Source organism: Meles meles, chromosome 13, assembly GCF_922984935.1.
Source record: "Meles meles chromosome 13, mMelMel3.1 paternal haplotype, whole genome shotgun sequence".
Classification (NCBI taxonomy): Eukaryota; Metazoa; Chordata; class Mammalia; order Carnivora; family Mustelidae; genus Meles; species Meles meles.
In genome coordinates, this window is record NC_060078.1 from 78672696 (window position 1) to 78694635 (window position 21940).

At 44.3% G+C, this 21940-nt stretch overlaps 1 protein-coding gene across 6 annotated transcripts in view; it reads left to right on the plus strand.

Annotated features, from left to right (window-relative positions):
- The first annotated feature begins 10803 nt into the window (after window positions 1-10803).
- PLEKHA1 (pleckstrin homology domain containing A1) overlaps window positions 10804-21940 on the plus strand; it is a 55294-nt gene continuing 44157 nt past the window's right edge. For 3 of the 6 annotated variants that reach the window (XM_046026429.1, XM_046026430.1, XM_046026433.1), the window contains exon 1: window positions 10805-10959. The gene's annotated coding sequence lies outside the window, so the exon portion shown is untranslated. Of the gene's footprint in view, window positions 10960-21940 lie in introns of all 6 variants that reach the window. The other 3 variants (XM_046026428.1, XM_046026432.1, XM_046026431.1) reach the window with 2 other exon arrangements.

Sequence of the window (21940 nt, forward strand, 5' to 3'; positions counted from 1 at the left end):
CTCTGGGCCAAAGGCTAACAGTCATTTACCACCATATCCCTCATGATTCACTCGTGACTTGCTTACTCCATTCATTGTTCATTCACTCAGACTCTCATTTGATTTTATTCTTTTATCAGATTGGTGGTCCGCTCATTGATTCACCCATGGTCCGCTCATTGATTCACCCATTTATTCAAACATCCATCTGTCCGCCAACCCACTCATCCACCCCTCTACTGACCTGCCCATCTATACTTCCATCCCTCCGTCCCTCTGTCCCTCTACCCATCCAACCACCTACCCACCCACTGTGTCATTTGGTGGGTCAGGAATGAAATCAACCGGGCAATCAACAGACACGTATGTACTCCCCAGTCCCAACTACTGTCCTACTTCGGCAGAGAGTTAAAACCCGGTGCCAGGCTACTATGGGCTAGCACACTGCCAATCTCTTAACATACTTGATCTTCACATTAATCCCAGAGGCAGGTACTAAGCTTGCCACATACAGAAAGGCGGAGTGAGCCCGGAGGGACTGGGTGACCTGTCTAGAGAGAGTCAACAAGGACGAGATGGAGCTCAGGTCTCACCCCAAGTCTTCTAGTCTCTGCAGCCCCTACCTTTCCCAGCTTTTCTTTGCTGTCACTGTTTACAGACTGTCTTTACATTCCCTTCACACCCGCCACGGGCCTCGGAGATGCGTCACATTGCTCCATGGTGAAAATGAGCAAAGTGTGTCTCGGAGAGGTTGAGTGAGACGCTAAAGACCACAAGCTGCTAAGGACAGAATCTGAACTTGAACTCAGTTTCTTTCACTGCAGAAGTTCTGTTCTTTCTATAGCCTGTGTGCTCTGAGAGTTAACCACACAGGGCAGCAAGTTCTGAGTGGCGGTGGCCACTGAGTATTTAGGTGAGAACCCTGGGTTCTGGGAAGGGAGCAATGAACACATGTTGGGGGACAGAGAAGTATTTCTGGAGGATGAAAAATCAAGCCAGGCCTTGAACACGGGGAAAATGTCACCAGGTGGAGAGCACTTCAGTGGGACAGAGGTACAGAAAGTGTGTCTAGGAGTTTGGCTAGAGCAGAAAATTTGTGATAGGCAAAGGAAGGAAAAGAGGCTGGAATATGGCAGGAATGGCTAGGGGAATGAGTTCCCTTCCAGAAAGTCCAGAAAGACTTTCCTAACCCACAAATCTGATCTGCCCTCTCTTATTTGAAAGCCTTCAATACCCCTTTTTCCATTTCTCCCCTGATCAAGCATACACTTTGTGCCTGGCTTACCAGCCCTCTCTCCCTCATCACTCTGCCTGTGCACCCACTCTACCCAACAACAGTCCTGCTCACAGGGCATCCTACCTCTGACATGCCCGTGTTGGTGCTTGCTTGGGTAGGATAGCTTCTCGCAGCAGTGACTCAGGGAGCAACTTTTGTTTCAAGGAACTGCATGGGCAGGCCCGCCACTCCCTGGCTGGCCTCCTGCATCCAAAACAAACAGTCTGGCGGGCAGCGTGTGGGCACCAGAATGAAGTGAAGGAGGGCATTTCAGGATAACCAGGAGAGCTTCCAGAGAAAAGACTGTTTGTTGTTAGAAAATAAAGATGATGAATCCTGGAACAGGGCTGGGGAAAGGGGGGTGCCTACCTTTACCAGTGTCCTGGTAAGTCGCTATCACAACAGCTCCTGGGCACTGAGCCCCAGCCTCACGATCTCTGTGCAGCAGAGGGATCACCTGGCCGATGAGGAAACCAAAGTTCAGAACACTAGAGTGAGTGGCTTGAAGTTACCCAGCCAATAAGCCGTAAATTTGAACTCAGATCTTTCTGGCACCAACAGAATCCCCTTATTACAGCATCATGGGTCAAAAAGCTTAAATCACAGAGATGTGACCATTTAGGTACTTGTGAAAGCAGATTTTCTAACTAATGTTAATCATCTCTACAACAAAGAGCCCAAATAGTTAAAAACCTGTTGCTGTAGAGACCGAGATTTCTGAGTAATGCTGTTGGTTTACCCTCCTGGATACAGAGCTCTGTTGGTTGACATTTGGTTGACTTACGTGAAAGACAAGAAAGAAATCAGAGAAAAGGAATCCTGTGGCGGGAAATGCAATGAAAATTGCTGGCCTCCTCTGACCAGCTTCCTGGCCAGATCCAAGTGCCCCACTGGAAAGGAGGCGGCAGCCGTGAGGGACGGGGTCTTATGGCTGTGTTCAAGGTGGTGCTCCAGGCCAGGCCAGGACATGGCAGTCCCGTCTGTCATCGCCGGGCCCACCGTTGCCCTGCCCAAGGGCTCCATTCTCCCAGGTGCCTGAGTCCATTTCCACGGGTGCTACGTGGGGCTCAGCATCTGGAGGTAAGCCTAGGGGCTTGGGAGTAAATCACCAGGAGTGAGTCCTGGGTAGCTGCACCTTGCTCATGCCCAGTCTCTCCCACTGACTTCCTGTCAGGCTGTCCTTCAGTCTCAGCGCCCTTTCTAGGGCAGGGATGTGCCTGCTTTATGCTACCTTCCCTTCCAAAATCCCGCAGGCACACCTGCCTTTTCTGGAAGGGTACCGACCTCCTAGGAACAAGCCACTGTTTCTTGACCCTCCTTTCTCTAGTCTCTGGGACTACAGAGATCATTAAGGCATGGTCCCTGTCCTAAGGCGATTCTGGTCTCCAGCCAGAGGCACCCCTATAATTTAAAAATGGCAGTAGTGCGGTCACAGGGGAGAGAGTCACTTCTCCCTCGAAGTCCAGAAAGATTCCGAGGGATGATGAGTTTTGACTGGGGTATTAAAGCTTGCCTCTCAGAGCAGGTGGGTTTTATTTGTGGGAGATTAGGGAGTGGGATGGGGCTAGAGGGAAAAGCCATTCTGGGCAGAGAAAGCAACATGAAAAAAGAAACAGAAGGGAAAATAATCAAAATGTCCATCAACAGGAGAATAGATAAATTGTGCTTTACTCATAAAATGAAATACTACATAGTGATTAAAAAAAAAAAAAGAACGGACCTGTTACAACACTCAAGGACATAGATAAATCTCACAGACACAGTCTGCAGTAAAAGAAGTTAGACGCCAAAGAGTACATGACGTAGTGTGTAATTACAATTACATGAAGTTCAAGAACAGGTCAAACTAATCCATGGTGATAGAAATCAGACTAGTGGTGATCTGTGGCTGGCATAAGAAGCCTTTTGGGGTGTTAGAAATGTATCTTCGGGTACCCGGCTGGCCCAGTTGATAAGGCATACCTTATCAACTGATCTTGGGGTTGTGGGTTCAAGCCCCACATTGGATGTAGAGATTACTTAATAATTTTTTTTTTTTTTAGATTTTATTTATTTATTTGACAGACAGAGATCACAAGTAGGCAGAGAAGCAGGCAGAGAGAGGAAGGGAAGCAGGCTCCCCGCCGAGCAGAGAGCCCGATGTGATGCGGGGCTCGATCCCCGAACCCTGGGATCATGACCTGAGCCGAAGGCAGAGGCTTTAACCCACTGAGCCACCCAGGCGCCCCACTTAATAAAATATTTTTAAAAATGAAATGTATCTTGATCTGAGTAGTGGTTAGAGTTTATGGGGCTTTAAACTGAAGAGTTGTGGAATTTGCTATATATATTAATCAGCTTGGGCTTATATAACGAAATACCACAGATGGGGTGGCTTAAGTTTGTTTTTTTTAATATTTTAAATTTTTAAATATTTTAATATTTCATATTTTAAGTATTTTAAAATATTTTTAATATTTTAATATTTTAACTGTATTTCTCACAGTTTTGGAGGTTGGGAAGCCCGATTTTACTGACAAGGAAATGTGATCCAGTCTCTGATGAGGGTTTTGTTGGCTTGCAGAGGGCTGTCTGCTCCCAGAATCTTCACATCGCTGGAAGCAGTGGGGACATTGAGCTCTGGTGTCTCTTCTTATGGGGACACTAATCCTATTGGGTCAGCCCCTCCCCCTCCTTATGACCTCCTTTAATTTTCATTACCTCCATAAAGGTCCTATCTCTGGATACAGTCCCATTGAGGGTCCGGGCTTCAACATATTGCGGGGGAGGGGTGGGGAGGAGGGCAGGGAACACAATTCAGTCTGTAACAATTCAAAACAAAACAAAAACAGAGAAAAAATAATACCGATGTCAATTGCTCATTGCCAGGGATTCTATTGCCATTGGTCTGGGGGTGGGGTCCTGTCCCAAGTATTTTCTTCGAGCACTCCCAATGATCCTGCTATGATGCCCCAGGCCTCGAGACTGTAGTCCCTCTTATGAAGACCCCCTCTCTCCGCCGTTCTAGGACTTGAACCTGGCAGGGGAAGCCAGCGGCTGGGCTTACCCTGGAATGCACAGACCGCAGCCCCGGCTAAGGAAATCAGTGCAAAGCTCCCTTTTATCTGAAGGAAGTCGCGCATGAAGGGCTGCTGCCGCGGTGGCTGCTGAGGTCTCCAGCCCCGGGGCAGTCTGGCTGGTCCCCGGGGCCACCGCGCAGGCCTCTCCGCGCCAGCCCCTGCGCGCACACCTGCACCGGCTGCTCCTGGCAGGGGCCCAGGCTTAGCATCTCTTTGCAGCCTCTCGGCAGCCCCGCTGAGGAGGCAGGAAAGCCCTGATTGGAATAAGCCGCCATGGGACTAGGTGAATAATTGTGAATGGAATTCGTGCTGGAGACTGGTGGTTCTCACAGCTGCGGGCGGGGGGACCACCATGGGAATTCTGAGTATTGTTCAGCCCTGACTGCACCTTCCATTGTTGGGCTCTAATTACAGCTTTTGTTTCACCATAAAGTACAGTTATTAAATACTGGCCGGAACAAAGATGTATTTACACGCCAGGGGGGCGGTGGAGTCGCGCTATTTTTAGAGCTACCCCTGCTGTTCGGCTGTGATGGGGGAGGGGTGGGGGGCTGCCAGCTTTTAGGTGAAAGCGAAATGTTTCTGAGGGAGGCGGACAGCACTGAAAATGATGAAGAAGCCATCCCCGTCCTGATCTAGTCTAAGTCAATTGATTTACGTTTATTTACTTTTTTAGCCAGAAGGGGGTGTGGGGGTACACTTGGGAAAGCAAACTGAGGGCCCGCTGTATTATTATTAGGCAAGGTTTTCCAGAGAAACAGACTAATTAGGAAAAATAAAAACAGATATAGAAAGATATAGATATACAGATAGCCACAAAGATATAGATACACGAGAAAGGAGACTTATTATAGGAATTGTCTCACGTGGCTATGGAGGATGAGAAGTCCCATGACCTGTTCCCTGCAAGCTGGAGAGCCAGAAAAGCTGGTGGTGTCCAGGAGCACCGATGTCTCAGGGCAGGAGAAGATGGATGTCTCCTCAGCTCAGGCAGCCATGAAGTCATCTACCTCCATTTTTTGTTTTATTTGGGCCCAAAATGGACTGGATGATGCCCACCCACGTTGGGAAGGGAGGTCTTTACTCAAGTCTACCGATTCAAATGTTAATCCCTTCCAGAGACACTGTCGTAGATAGAGGCAGAAATAATGTCTTACCAGTTATCTGAGCATCAGTCAAGCTGCCACATATAATTAGCCATCATATCCCCCTTACACTGGCATCCTTGGTTCTTCTGAAGGAGCCCTTCCTCCTTCCCCACTACCATATCCATACTGCTCTCCCGCTGCACCAAACTCCCCAGGATCCTAGACCATGGTGAGTACGTCCATCCCAGTTGCCCTAGATATGTGTGAGATCCACAGCCATCAAAGTAGTTCTAGAACCTACCAGCTGCCCAAGTGAGAGATTTTAAATGTATCATCCATCCTGGTCAGGCAAATTTGGGGATTGGACTAAAGTGAATAATATAGTCATGGATATTTGCGGAGCCATGAATGTGTGCCAGACACCTCACTAATTGGGTGCATATTTGCTAATATGTGTTATTTCATGTAAGACTCATGATGAGCTGTAAGGTAGGAATTATCAATTCCATTTTACAGATGAGGAAATGTTGAGGTTCAGAGAAAGTAAGGAGCCGAAGGTCAGAGCTGGTCAGTGCAGACGGACTTCAGAGCGCTAGCTCCTTTCTGTCCTTTCCTGGGGTGAGACCCATGATGCCCACAGGGTTTGTGGTAGAAGCTGTGACTTCCACTTCTCTTCCTCTGGGGGTCAGATCATGGCAGCCCTCCCAAACGCCTGAGGCATTGGTTCTTGTTGAAGGCAAATACACTCTTCAGATGAAGGACAAGGTGGAGTGGAGAGAAACCAGTGGCCTTTGACACAAGGAGGACCTTAGCTAGAGTGGGACATGCGAGTTGAGGAGGTCTGAGGAGGAATTCCCATAGGCTAAGGAGTGTGTGAAGCCCAAGATGGACTCAGTCCCAGATCTTCTCCCAGCTCTGTCTGAAAGAAAGAGCCCTTTACCTTCTAGAATGTTCCTCAACTTAGCTACCCAGCTGTGACGCGGGACAAGCCCCTTGGCTTCAGAAAATCTTCCTTTTCATGGTTTCATGCCACACTGGAGCAAGAGGTCACATGTTTGGATGATAGCAGGCCTTCTATGCTCCACAACTTGAGGGCCTATGAGCATCCCAGACCTGCCACATGTGGTCAGGATAATTAAAATATGACCTTACTGGGGTGTGTGACAGGGCCGGAAACTCACCAGACCCCAGAGATCACAGGAGTTGCAGAGGATTTTTAAGGGACCTATGGAATAGGGGTCCTAAGGCAGGACATACCTGGTTCCTCTCCCTAAAAATCTTGGAGGCAATTATTTCCCCTGATTCTCTCTCTCTCTCTCTTTTTTTTCTTGTTGGGCCTGGAGTTTGGGTTGACTGCTGACCTGTTCTGAAATCCTGTTCTCACACCTCTGCGAGCATGACTTGGGGACAGTCCCTCATAGGTCCTCCCTGAAGGGCTGCATTCCAGCCCTGGGACGCAAGAATGAGCTCCAGAAGGAGCATCCAGTCACCTGATCTGTATTCTGGGCAGGTCACTCGGTCCCACCCCACCCTGGGTAATTATTGAGACTCATCGTTCCTATCGCTTGGCTGAAGCCCAGAGCATGGGAAGGCGGGGAGAGCCAGCCTTCCGATGACTCCACGGGAACAGCAACCCTATCGACTGCCGTGGCTTTCATTTTTACACCGAAAAACAGAGAAGAGCTGTTTTTCACTCTTGGCCACCCAGTCTCTGGAAGGCACGACAGAACCAAAGCTGGGTTTGCAGAGTGTCTGGTTCATGTTTAATTCTTGTTCTATCTTGGTTCTGATTTCTAGTGAGAACAGGGGTTTATTTCTGGAGTTGCTGCTTCTGTCGACTTCTGATTCTGCCTATCCGTGTAGCAGGCTAGTGGCCTTCATCACTGAACAAATATTTCTGTCCTAGGCACTGAGGATACAGCGATGAACGAAACAGATCAAAAACAAAAACGAAAGCAAACAATTACAGGCTTCACACTAGTGTGACATGCCAAAAATAAACAGGATAGATAAATAAGAGATATAATGTGCAGGAAAGCGAGCATTGCTAAGGAGAAAAATATAAAGCAAGGAAGGAAGATGTGAAGTGTCCGTGAGGGGAGGTCATAGATTTTAGAGGTGACGCGTGCTCACTAACTTTCTGTGTGATTTTGGATCATAATGTGACTTGTCTACACTGCTCTTCTTCATGTTGTCAAAAGGATTAATTCTATGTGGAGGATCCAGGATCCTGCATGTAAGCATACGGAAGGGACTCGATAAATATTTTCGAATGCAACATCGAAGTGCTTTCTTTACACGCTCAAGGTGTGATGAGGAAGAGGAGAGTGATGTTTTCAAGGTAAATTGCAGATTCTTCAATTCAGACTCCTCCTCTCCCTTTTCTTCAGATGACAAGCAGCCATGGAATATTCCAGCATTCCTCAGTGCTGTCTGTGGGTCCTGAATGTTCTGGGTTTGTACTCAGACTGTAATTTCAACAAGGGAATATTCCACATACTTCTTCTTCTTAAAAAAAAAAAACAAAAAAACAAAAACAAACACACTAAGAGCACTGTTATGTAATAATCTCTCCATCCAAAAAAGGCTGGAGGAAAAGGAGAGAGAAGAGTATTATTATGGTTATTATTATTATTGTCATCACCATTATTGTTATTGGTCACTGCTGATCATTTATTTATTGGCTGATCCTGAGAATTCCATCCTTTCCCCCTTCCATAGGGTGTTAACAGGTTCCGTTTATACCGCAACCTCAAAGGAGCCCTGGGATCACCTGGCTAAGTGTCTTTGGGCAAGCTGAATCACTTTTCTGGCTCTCCCCCTTGTCTGTACATGTGGCTCTCAATATTGAACAAACTTTGGGACTTGTTAGGCCAAAAACACAAAGGAATAATTTAAAACCACTCAGTCAATAACGTTCCGTCCAGAATGAGGGAGAGGCTCTCCACTTCAGAGGTCTGATCTCTGGGCTAGGGTTTCTAGATCAAATACATGCTAAATTTGAATTTCAGATAAACAGGAGTTTTTGTTTGTTTGTTTTGGTTTAAGTATGTTCCAAATATCCCACTTAGAATCTTCTAGGATTCTGGAGCTGGAGACTCCCTTTAGACCCTCTAGTCAGGAAAGACAAGCTCAAATGTCTATAGGAACTGGAAAGGTGACATCTGGCATTTTATGTGAAATCTTACTATTTTTATTTATTTTAAAGATTTTATTTATTTGAGAGAGAGAGAGAGAGAGAGAGCTGAGCACACAAGTGCACGAGCAGGGAGGAGGGGCCGAGGGAGAAACAGATTACTGCCACTGCCCTCCCTCTGCCCCCCAGGTGAGCAGGGAGCCCCACTTGGGCCACGATCCAGATCATGACCAGAGCTAGCAGACACTCAACTGACTGAACCACCCAGTTGTCCTGAAATCTTCCTATTTTCAAATGTTAGCTGCATAGTCTTATTTTTTAATTTAATTAATTTATTTTTTAAAGATCTTATTTATTTATTTATTTATTTGACAGGTCACAAGTAGGCAGAGTGACGGGGGAAGCAGGCTCCCTGCTGAGCAGAAAGCCCGATGCAGGGCCAGGACCCTGAGATCATGACCTGAGCCAAAGGCAGAGACTTAACCCACTGAGCCACCCAGGTGCCCCAGCCACATAGTTTAAAAAAAAACACAAAAAACCCAAATCAACTGTGAACCAAAGGAAACAGTGCTGTGGCCACTGTAGAAACTATGATCAGGCCAAATGCTTTCAACCATTGTATGGATGAAGACATGAAGCTTCGAGAAGACAGCTGTCAGCAAGGCTACACAGATAACACAGGCAACAGAACCATCGTCTTGGAAGTGTTGAAGATGAGCAGTCTGAAAGAGCCAGGACAGGAGCATCCCATGGAAGATGTGTGTATTTCCCCTCCAAAAGCTTATGGGACTCTGAGAACATTCTTCAAGTTCAGCAGCTGAAATCACTGAGTCAAGAAAGACAAAATGTCACCCTCTGCCTAAGGTCACATAGGTTGTTTTCTACTTCTCCTTTGATTCAGATGAGACAATATCTTTAGGATCCTAATAAAGACAAATTCCAAATCCAATTTTCTGCCTCATAACCAGAATGGGGAGAGGCCAGGCTGAGTGCCCAGACTTTTAACTCAGTTCACAAACAAAGATAAGGAATCAGGATTCTGCCATGTAACCAGGTCATCAGCATTTACCTGGTGTTTTCTGTCTCAGCAGCCCTACAGCCTGTCCTACCACTGCACGTCGACCTGTCTCCTCTACATCTTCACATAGCAAGGATGTTCTGAAAAGCGTTGATAAAGATTTTGAGGGGTGAAGGCTGTGATCTAAATCTGTGCATGCCTAAGGAAGGAAAGGGACACAGAACAAGTATTTATTGAAAGCCTAGTGTGTGCCATGCACGTGGAGGGCATGGCATATAATTCTTTCCCAGCTCTTTGCATGTCTGAATAATTCTCATTTTGCAGGTTTCAGCGCAAATATTACTTCCCCAGAGAGCCTTCCCCGACCGCCTTCTCTAGAGTACCTCTCCATCTCTTTAACTTGTGCCATTTCTTCATTGCCTTGAAATCTAAAATCATCTTGTTTAAGGACTAGTTCCCCTCACGGATCGCAGACTCCAAGAGGGCAGGATGGTGTCTGTCTTGTTCCCATATGAACACCTAGTGCCTGTCACGGATGAGGCATGTAGTAAGTGCTCAACAAATACGGTAAATTTTTATGAATAGTCATGAGACTACATATTTATGGGGGCACCTTCCGTGAAAGAATCTGAATTCATCCTCCCTTAAGGCTCTCCAAGCTCCCGGTCCGATAAAGTCGGAGGTGGCGCCAGTAGTTCTAGGGAGAAACGGTTATGAGCGAAGAGTTGGCACGCAGAGCTGTAAAGCGTTTTCCTTCAGGTCACGCAGGAGCCTGCGAATTTATACTTCCCGGACCGATTATGGAACAGCTCGCAAACGAATTATCCGCAAAGGAACGAAATCTATTTTTAAAGATTCCTGGGCCGCGAAGCTCTGAGAGATGACATCAGAGAACCCCCAGTTCCTCCCGCCCCACTCCGAACCAAGCCCCTCCATCCTCAAAGACTACCAATCCCAGGAGGCGCCGCAGCGCGGGGGCCCAGAGCTCCATGCGCAGCCCGCCCCGACGCGCTGAGGCCACCTCCTCTGGAACCAGGAAGACGCCCGATGCCCGGCCCGCCACGCCACGGGGATCCGCGCGGGGCGTGCCGGGACTTGTAGTCTCCGCGGGCTGGGAGTGCCGGCTCCGGAATCTCGGCGGCCGTCTGGGGGCTGAGGCGGCGCGGGCACGCGTGCGCAGTGTGTGGACGGGCCGTCGTGGGCGCCACTCCGGCAGTTCGGTGCCTGTGGGAGCCGGGGCCGCGGCTGCGCGGGCGCTGCGGGCCGAGGGCCGACGTGAAGTTGGGCGTGAGGAGCGCGGCCGCACCGGGGCGGGGTGGGCGGGGCCGGGCTCCGGGAGCGCCGCGCCGACTGAGGCAAGCAGGGAGGCGGCCGCGCGTCCGCCGAGGGGCCGGCGGGCGCTGGTGAGTGCGGGGCGGCGGGCGACGCAGGGTCCCGGGCTGCCCCGCGGCCCTTCTCCCCGTGTGTCCGCCGCGCGCGGCTGCACCTGGGCGAGGCCGCGGCGCCGGCTCACCTGCTCGCGGGCTCCGGGGCGGCGGGAGGGGGCGGCGTCCTCTTCCCGCGACTCCTTTTTATTGTTTTCCTGACCTCAGCCCTCTGCGGCGTCCGGCGGGGGAGGGCGGGGAGGCGGGCGGCGATCGGGGTCGCCGACGAGCTGGTCGGGGGCTCTGCTGGAAAGGACGGTCGCGCGCTGCTCCCGGGCGCCCTGCGAGGGACAGCTGTCCGGGGATTCCCGGCGGGCGACGCCTGTCGGAGTGGCTCGGCTCCAGGGCTGTGCCCCGGGGGGCTCCACTGCCTTGGGCATCGATCTCTACTGTCTTCATGCGCTTTCACTTTAGGGCTCGCGGAGTCAGCAGTCGACTGCGCCCTGTGCCACAGAATCATGCTTTACCTTCGCACCTTAATGGTGCAAATGACCAGTGCGAGCGTTGAAAGTGACTTGCCCAAGGTCACGCAGGTAGGACCAGGGAGGCGAGCAGAAAGAACCCTGGTCTTTTAGCCTCGTGGCCAGCTGCCCGCCGCAGCGCCTTGGGGAGGTCCAGAGTGGTTTGTGGTTTATTTCAGATGCTTTCTGTTGACCCTCCTGGATAGATCATCAGAAGGGAAAGTGTTGTCAGAGTGAAAACGGACTTGTTATTTATAGCATTTATTGCCTTTGTCGAATTCTATTTACGCTGAGTCCCCAAACAGAGCATCTGCCCTTCGCGGGGCACTGGATTGTTCTGTTGGGGGGGGGGGGTAGATCTGAGAGGAGGTTCGGGGAAGAAATATGCACGCAATTTGTGCCATTTTTCTCTCCCTTTTCACCTTCCAGCCCTGTAATACTTGCTTTCTTATTTTACGATTGATTGGTGTCTGTTTCAGCAGGACTTTCTTTGCTTTAATGAAGTCATCGCCTTTGTGAATTAGTTTTCTAACTAGAAAATCTTATTTCCTGTGTGTTTAATGACTGGAACAAGTAGTGCTCTCTGAGGTTTATAACCATTGTCTTTTATCTTAGAACTACTGATCAGTCTGCTTTATTACCCCGCCAAGGACTCAGCTTGCATACTTTCTATGTGAGTTTAATGCCACTGAAACACTTTACAGCGAAATTTGGCTAAGCTTTATATGAATCGGAGAAAAACTTGAAGAAAATCATTCTGTAAAGCTACGTTTTTCTTCACAATGTGAAGGACTTGAAGAACTATTATTTCAAAAATAGGTTAATTCTGACTAAAATGCCTGTAACGTGTCATATTTCTCGTTTTCATATTAATACACTTGTGGCAAAAAATATTTCCCCAAATAGAGTTTCTTTAAATAATCCTCATCTTGACCAAATCTTCCCAAGGAAGATTACATCTTAGAATATTTATATATTTAAACAAGAATGTCTGAGCTTAGCAGAATTTGAGTTAATGGTTAATTTATTTTATAGTGCTGTAAACCCCACAGAATATCCATTGATGGGCTTCTCTTGAAGAGAGAGCCGTATCAAGGAATATCAAGGGATATAGCTTTGGATTTGCTTTTTGTGGTTAAGTAGTGGGTAACTTCTGTGACTTAAGAAGATGTGATTTATGTGTGCTGAAACGGCTTCATATGGCACTTTATCTTGCTAGTTACTAGTTCTGTGGTTGCTTTGGGGAGGAGAGAGGTTTGTATCTTTTTATTCTCCAGTTTTAGCAGTGTAGCAAAATAGGAAAGAGAGGTGGTGTGTCAATTTGAGTTGGTCATAGACCTGCAGAGACAGTAAAACAGGATAAGTATACAATTGTTAGGAAACTGCTATGAGTTCATAAGCCGGAAGGACCTCTTTAGAAATGTTTAAGGACTTTAAGAATAGCACTGGGATATTTTCTTTAAAAAGCCACTGTGGGCAGTCCTCCCGTGTTTATTGTTAACATATAGGATATGACAATATTGAATTCTCCCGGGAAAATATTTAGGAAAGATGGAAACATTTTATATTTTTGTAGAGGCTTTTCCTCTAGAAATGTCTAATGCAGCTTAAAAATACAACAAAAAACTTACTTAAGCTTCAAAGTTCTTATAGTCCTACCCTAAAACTTCCTGTTATTTTGACTGTGTGATAATTTGTAACCCCGAGTGAAATCTATGAAATAACTTATTAGTGTAATTTAAGTTAGACTTTGATACTGAAATATTGCTAGATGTTAAGTTGTTGTTCTCGTTTACATAATTCTGTCATTTAAGAATGGAAGGGAGATCATTTTCTGAATACAATATAGTAGTTACTCAGATGTGGTAACAGTTAACACTCTGCTTTTATGAGACTGAAAACTTCACACCCCATAGTAGTGGTAAATGCCTCAGCTTTGAGCTGAAGTAATATAGAAGTACTACTTTACATGCTTGAGCATTTTACTTTTGTTAATATTAAATTTTGATTTTAAATTTCTAGACTCTCATATTTCTGAACTTCAGTAATATAATAAAATGGTTTCAGTAGGAAATAAATATTAAAACTGAGTTAATTATTTTCACCATTGTAGGTACACAGAATTTAGAAAGGTATTAACATGGTATCAGAGAGTTCTTAGGGCAGAAACATCTGGTGGTTTTAGATGCTTGTCTGTAATGCTTAATTATTTTTAGAAACATAAAAATACAGGATGTTTTTATTTAAAAATAAAAATTCATGTTGATACTTGTTATAGCAGTAGGACTCAGTTATGCTTAATGAGTAACATTAAACCATTGAACTCTGAGTAATATTTTCTCCTAGTAGCTGCTCTGTAATAAGGAATATTTCAGCTTATAATTAATTCCTAGAAGATATTTAAGCAAACATATTTGCTGTTTATCTTTAGAAGCCTTTTGATTAGTTGAATTGCTTTGAATGCAGGGAAAGAGTGTTTTGGGGGACTTTGTATCAGAATTTGAATTGAAATGTCTTTTGATTATAAAAGAAAATCAGTGTCATTTGGGATATTATTTAGCATCGAATAAGCCTTTGAGTCTTAAATATTTTTTCTTACGGAAATCTTATTATTGTCAGTCTGACAATTTTATTTTTCAAAAAGTTGTGGTTTTATCCTTTTATATAATCTAGCCTCTTACAGTTTAACCATTGAACTCTGGCTTCTGTGAGGAAAGGACAATCTCTTGAAGAGAGGACAATCTCAGGCACTTAGAACTAGAAGCAATCTCAGAGGACTTCTAATGCAGCATCTTACCCAGTACAGTAAATCCCCCACGGGAATTTTCATGTCTGGTGTTTCCTCTCATTACTAAGGGCAGTGATGATGTTCCATATATCATCAGGTTATTGAGTAGTCTGAGCTTGGTGAAAACAAACAGGAGACAATTTTATTTTTCACCATTCACTGCTTTGAACTGTGATATGTAGGGTCTTCCTCTTTCCCCTCTCTCCCCACTCGTCACATCACAGACAAATGATAGCTTTTCCATCATTTACAGCGATGAAAACTCCAGTCTTCCTCTTTCAGTTTAACCCTTCACCTGCTGGTCAACTTCAAGTTCTTCCCTACCCCAGTGTCAGGCACTTATTACTTGAAATACTTGGACTGGGGAGGACTTGTGGTATGCTCCCAGAATTCCTCTTTCTCTTTCTTCTTCTGGGATCTACTTGGTCAGGGACTTGTAAGAAGAAAAATGGAAAAGGGCACGTCTGTCCTACTGGGTGCTGTTAAAGCCCTCTTTCGATTAGCAATGGCAGGCCATTGATGTCCACTGATAGGCATTTGCCCTGGAATTTTTGGTGAGCTCTCACAGAGAGACTCCCCAGTGCCCCTAATTCCTGGATTTGAAATTTGCTCTGGGCCTATACGGCCACCTCCTTGTCCGTGACCTGTCAGTCCCACCCCCTGGTTCCTAGGAGTGCGTGGGGGTGAGGTACTTTGGGGATCTTCTCTCTCCACAGCCAGATTTTTTGATAACGGCAAGACAGCTCAAGTCTAGCTACCTCCCAGCTTCCACTTAACCCACTAGAAACTCACTTCCTTGTGATGCCAAGCGGTGGTATGCTAGCTCTATAAATCTGCCCCCCCCCCCTTTTTGTGCCTTTACATTTCTTGTTAATTTTTTTTTGTGCCACTGCTCAAATAGGTACAGATCAGACTCAGTCTACTTCTTAAGTAGACATTGAACTGAAGAATGGGATGCCAGTCTCTTCTTCTTGTAAACTCTTCTTGGTGATTCTCTTAGAGGGCTCCTGCCATTGTTTTGGGGTGAATGCCTCCTTCCTTTCCGTGTCTTCTCCCTGAAGACTTGGAAGACTTCAAGTTTTTTCCCTCTCTTCTGTCAAATGTTTCTATCAAGTGACGATAAAGTGTTGATTGTGGTGCCAGAGCCCTTCGGGGTATGTGTGCGAGGGAAGGGGTGTCAGTGCTGGTTTCCCAGGTGTTTGATCCTTGATGTCTGTATATCCTCAGCTTTGAGCTTGTTAGCAAATTTGGGACAACAAGGCTGGTCCCACTCAACACTGGTTAATAATAGTGAAGCCCTGTGGGCCTAGTGTCGTCTCACTGTGCAGAATTTAATTTTTCCTATTTTTTGTCTGTGTCTCCCTGATTTTTGTTTTGTTTTGATTTTTTGGCTTACTTCCTGAGTCCTGATTGATGAAGCATTAACTGTGAAAATGTTAATTGATGACTGATTGTATGATCTAACTATACCTTAGAGTGAGGATACATTTGGGGAAAGGTTTTAATAATATACTTTTATCTATTCTTGCCTCATACCAGGTTTACAAAAAGTATAAATACAAATAGAAATATAGCGTTTGAAACTTTTACCTTCCATCGGCTAAGCAAACCAGTCAGTTAAATCTGCCAAAGGATTTCTTGTCTCATGGGGAAAAAGCAGCTTTCTATCTAGGAACTGGAATATTAATATTCATTGCAAAAACACGGATGGATCTAGAGGGTATAATGCTAAGTGAAATAAGTCAGTCTGGTAAAGACAAATACCGTATGATTTCACTCATGTGGAATTTAAGACGCAAAACAAATGAACTAAGAAAAAAGAGACAAACAGAAAAAACCCCGGGTTCTTAAATACAGGGAACAAATTGGTGGTTGCTAGAGGGGAGGTGGGCGTGGGCTGGGTGAAATAGGTGAAGGGCGTCAAGAGTGCACTTACTGCGATGAGCACTGAGTAATGTATAGAATTGTTGAATCACCATATTGTATACTTGAAACTAACATAGCACTCTGTGCTGATTATACTTGAATATAGCCATTGTGGAGGAAGAAAGTATTTGTTGGAATCATTATGGGCTCCTTAATACTTCATTCAACAAATAGTTATTGAGTGCCTCCCATGTGTCAGGCACCGTTTTAAGCATGGAAGAAACAATAGTAAATCCAAAAAAAAAAAAAATCACTGCTCTTGTGGAGCCTACATCCGAGTGTGGGGAAACAGACAAGAAACAGGTAAATAAGTAAATGATATTGTTTGTTAGCCCCAAATGCCAAGGAGAATAAAGTTGGAAAGGGAGACAGGACAGGACAGCAGTACAGTTCACACTTGCGGTTTTAGTTAGTGTCAAGATAGGGTGTCACTCTTTCTCTGAGAATGTGATATTTGAGTTCAAAGGCCCTGAGTGGGAGGCTTGTCTGATGTAGTAGGGAGTCCAGTAGCCAGATGAGTGACCAAGGGGGGACTGGGATAAGGTATGGGGCATGTAGGTGAAGCCTGTATGTCTTTGTAAGGGCTTTGGTTTTTTACTTGAATGAGATGAGATCACATTGAAACAATGGTTCTTAAACTTGGCTGGACATTGGAATTAGTCTGGGGAGATTGAAAAAGGTACTAATGTCTAGATCTCATCTCTAGAGTGTCTTTCTTTCTTTTTTAAATTTTTATTTATTTAAATAATTTAAACACTCAGCGTGGGACTCAACTTAGAACCCCTTGAGCGCAACAGTCACCTCTGTTTCTGACTGAGCCAGCCAGGCCCCCCCCATCTCCACAGTTTCTGATTTAATTGGGATGGGGGGTGTCCAACCTTGGCATCAGGACTTTTAACAACCCTGTGGTAATTCTAGTAAGTAAAGTTGAAGAGTTTGAGCAGAGTGACTTTACCTGGTATTGAAGAATCTGGGCTCCAGAGCTAGATTCCTCTGGTTTGAATCTGAGCTGTGCCATTTCCTAAACCTGTGACCTTGGGCAAGTAGTTTTTAAAATTCCCTGTGCTTTGTTTTTTCATTTGTAAAGTTGTTCTAAGTATTAAGCTAATATTTAAATATTTGGAACAGTGCGTGGCCAGTAGTAATACAGGTTTACTGAATAAACACTTAAACATATGTCTTAATGGAATCACTCTGCTGTGTTGAGAATAGAGTGATGGGGGCAAGGGCAGAAGCACGGAACATTCATCTCGTTGAGAGATGACAATGGCTTGGACCAGAGTGGCAGCAGTGCAAGTGATGAGAAGTAGCGGGATTCTGGATATTTACAAGATGGAACCAACAGGATTTGCTGATCCGTTGGATGTGTAATGAGAGAGAAAGAAGATTCATTCCAGTCTGACTCTTAAGATATTTTGCCTGAACAGCTGGAAGAAGGGAGTGGTTGTTTATTGAAATGGGGAAGACCGAGACAACAGGTTTCTAAGGGGAATGGTTGATGCTGTTTAAGTTTGAGATGTCTGTTAGATAAGTAAGTAGATATGTAGACAGTTGTATACATGAGTCCACAGTTCAGCTGGATGTCCAGGGCTGGAGATAGCTGTTGGAAGCCATCTGTACGTAGACTTACGTAAACAAGTGAGCTCACCTAGGGCATGGGCAAAATGTACGAACAGATACAAACATTACTTCGTTTAGTTTATGAACACTAAAACTGAAAATAGTTTCAGAATTAATAATACCAAGTGGGATTACTGGGTTATGGGGTAAATGCATGTGTGATTTTGTTAAATAGTGCTGTATTCATCTCAGTTGGGTTGTACCATTTTGCCTTTTCATGAGCAATGTAAGAGTCCCTGTCTTCTAATAACCTCACCAATATAGTGTATTGGCAAGCTTTTGACCTTTGGCCAGTTTGATAGGTGAGAAATGGTATCTCTCTGTAACACAGATTTTTTTCTATTATGAAGGGTTGTGAACATCCACAAAAGTCTAGAATTGTATAACTATAGTACCCATCATGTAGTTCCAACAACTGTCAGGCCAGGCCATGCCTCCTTCATTCACTACTCCTAGATTATGCAGGTACTATTTTATGTATCAGATACCTCTGATAAGGATTCATTTTCTTGGTGACATAACCATAATAACATTATCACACTGAAAATAAAGACCCATTTTCTTAATACAGCTAGGCAGTATCCTAATATCAGTTGTCTTTTCTTTTTAAAGATTTCATTTATTTATCTGACACAGAGAGAGACAGCTGGAGAGGGAACACAAGCAGGGGCAGAGGGAGAGGGAGAAGCAGACTCCCTGCCAAGCAGTGAGCCAGATGCAGGGTTTGATCCCGGGATCATGACCTGAGCTGAAGGCAGATGCCTAACAACTGAGCCATCCAGGCACCCCTAATATCAATTTTCAAAATAGTCGGTGTTTTTAACGTCTATTTAAAATTTTTTTTTCAAGATTTTATTTATTTATTTGACAGACAGAGATCACAAGTAGGCAGAGAGGCAGGCAGAGAGAGAGAGGGGAAAACAGGCTCGCTGTTGAGCAGAGAGCCCGATGTGGGGCTCGATCCCAGGACCCTGAGATCATGACCTGAGCCGAAGGCAGAGGCTTTAACCCACTGAGCCACCCAGGCGCCCCTATTTAATTTTTTTTTTTTTTTAAGATTTTATTTACTTGAGAAAGAGTGAGAGATTGGATTTTGCTATTTGAATACCCATGTTCTCTCCCTGTTTTTTGTGTTCCCTATCAGTTGGTAGTTAGATCTAGAGGTTTGGTCAGAATCAAGCCTTTTATTTTCGGAGGTGTTTCGTAAGTGCTGTCGTGCTCTTAGGCACATCAGGTCTGCTTTTGCCTTTATGGTGTCAGTGGCAATGCCTGCTGTGTCTCTTATTTTGAGATTTTTCTTATTATGAATGAAGTCAAGCATCTATTTATTTTTAAGGGCCATTTTTATATCTTTTCTGCAGAATATCTGTTCATGCATTTTGCCCATTTTTCTCTTGAACTTCTGATATATTTCCCTTGACGTTTTTTGCAGGCTCTTAAAATGTTTAGGAGATTAGCCCTTTATGATGATGTAAGTTGTAAATATTTTCTATTGGTTTTGACTTTGCTTATCAGGTTTTTGCCATGCAAAAGCTTTTTTTAAAAAGTTGTGCATGGGGGCGCCTGGGTGGCTCAGTGGGTTAAGCCACTGCTGCCTTCGGCTCAGGTTATGATCTCAGGGTCCTGGGATGGAGCCCTGCATGGAGCTCTCTGCTCGGCAGGAAGTCTGCTTCCCCCTCTCTCTGTCTGCCTCTCTGCCTACTTGTGATCTCTGTCAAATAAATAAAGTCTTTAAATTTTTTTTTTTTAAATAAATCTTTAAAAAAAAGTTATGTATGGTCAGTTCTATCAATGAATTTTTTATTGCTACTGGATTTTTTAAATTAACTTTTTGGAACTTTAAGTTGCATACAATAAACTGTATCCGTTTGAAGTTTACAGTTTGGTGAGTTTCGTCTATATTGTGGCATGTGGCTGTATTTCCTTTACACAGTAGACTGTATTTCATTGTATAGACAAATTATATTTTATTTATCTCCATGTGTTGATGGACATTTGGGTTGTTTCTAGTTTGAGGCTATTAGAAATAAAACTGCTCTAAATATTAGTGAATTAGTCATTGCATAAATACATGTTTTCATTTCTCTTGCATTAATACCTAGGAATGGAATGGCTGGGTCAGAGGTTAGGTGTATTATTTTGGTTTTATTGCCAAAACTGTCCCCAGAGTGGATGTATCACTTTACATTCCCATCAACAGTACAGAAATTCTGGATGCGCCCCATCTTTGACAACATTTCATGTTGTCGTTTAGCTTAATTTTAGCCATCTGGTGAGTGTATATGATATCTTTAAATTCAGGATTATTGATGTATAATTTACATACAGTAAATTTTACTCATTTTAGGGCACAGTTCTGTAAGTTTTGACACATGCATATAATTGTGTAAGCTCCATCACAATCAGGATACACAACAGTTATATCATCAAAAAAATTTGATTTATGTTCCTTTGTGGTCCTTTTCCTTATCCCAAGCCCTGCCAATTCTTTTTCTTCCCAAGATTTATTATTTATTATTTTGAGAGAGAGAGGAGGGGGAGGGGCAAAGGGAGAGAATCTCCAGCACACACCCCACTGAGTGCAGAGGGAGCCCTGTGCAGAGCTCGATCTCGTGACCTGAGCTGAAACCAAGAGTTAGACACTTAAGAACTCAGCCACCCAGGTGCCCCTCAGGCCCTAGCAATTCTGATCTGTTTTTTAGCACTGTAGTTTGTTTTGTTTTTTAACTTGTATGCAGTAGAGTTTACTCTGTGGTGTATGGGCCTGAGTTTTGATGACTGCATTGCGTAGTGATATATCCTGGCACAATTAAGATGCAGAACAGTTCCATCACTACAAAAATTACCAGCCCCTCCCTTCGTTTACTGATACGTTCCCTGTCCCAATAGCCTTTTTGGTCTGGCTTCTTGCACTTAGCGTCGGTAGATTCGAGATTTATCCATGTTGTATGTATCTATGGTTTGTTCCTTTGTATTGCTAAGCTGTGTTCATCGTATTGGTTGTACCACAGTTTATTCGTTTACGGGTCAAGGGACGTTTGGGTTGTTTCTGCTTTTTACCAGTTATAAGTAACGTTGCTGTAGACATTTGTACAGATTTTTGTGCGAACACAGCTTTCAGTTCACAGTAGGATTGCTGGGTCATATTGTAGTGGTATGTTTAACTTCATGAGAAACTGTGAAAACTGTTCATCCAAGTTGCTGTACCATTTTGCATTCCCACCAGCAATGTATGAGAGGGAGTTCACTTGTTCCACATTCTTGTCCGCATTTGATATTGTCAGGTTTGGTGTTGTTTTTTGGCTTGTTTTTGGTTTAGCCATTCTATTAGGTGTGTTGTGGTATCTCATGGTTTGTATTTGCAGTGCTTTCCTGACTGATGATCGTGAACATCTTTTCATGTGCTTGTTTACTCTTTGTGTCTTCGTTGACTATTTGTTACTATTTGTCTTTTCAGATATTTTTGGCCATTTTCCTGTTTGGTCACTTCTCTTATTGAATTATAATAATTTCTTGCCTGTTCTTCGATATCAGTTATTTGATGGACATATATGTACTGAATATTTTTCTCATCCTGTGACTTGTCTTTTGGTTTCTTCACAGGGTCTTTCAAAGAGCAGTTTTTAATTTTTTTTAGTCCAATATAACAACTAGTATATGGCTCATCCTCTTTGTGTCTTAATTAAGAAATCTTTGTGTACTCCCAAGGTTATGAACACTTTCTCCTATGTATTTTTTAGAAGCTTTATTGTTGTAGCTTTTGTGTTAGGTCTGTGATTAATTTTGTTACATTTTTTTCCCACATAAAAACCTACTTGATCTAGCACCATTTGTTGAAAAGACTATTCTTTCCCTGTGGAATTGCCTTGGCATCTTTATTGAAAATCAACAGACAATATATATGTAAGAGTCTGTTTCTGGATTCTAATCTGTTCCACTGATTTATCTTCTTCTTCTTCTTTTTTCCCCCCATCTGTCCTACATTGTCTTTATTGCTGTAGCATTTTTGTAAGTCTTAAATAGTGTAAGTAATTCTGCTCCATTCTTTGGGAAAAAGATTTGGCTTTTTATTTATTTATTTATTTGTTTATTTATTTGACACATAGAGGGAGCATATATAGGGGAAGCAGCAGGCAGAGGGAGAAGGAGAAGCAGGCTCCCTGCT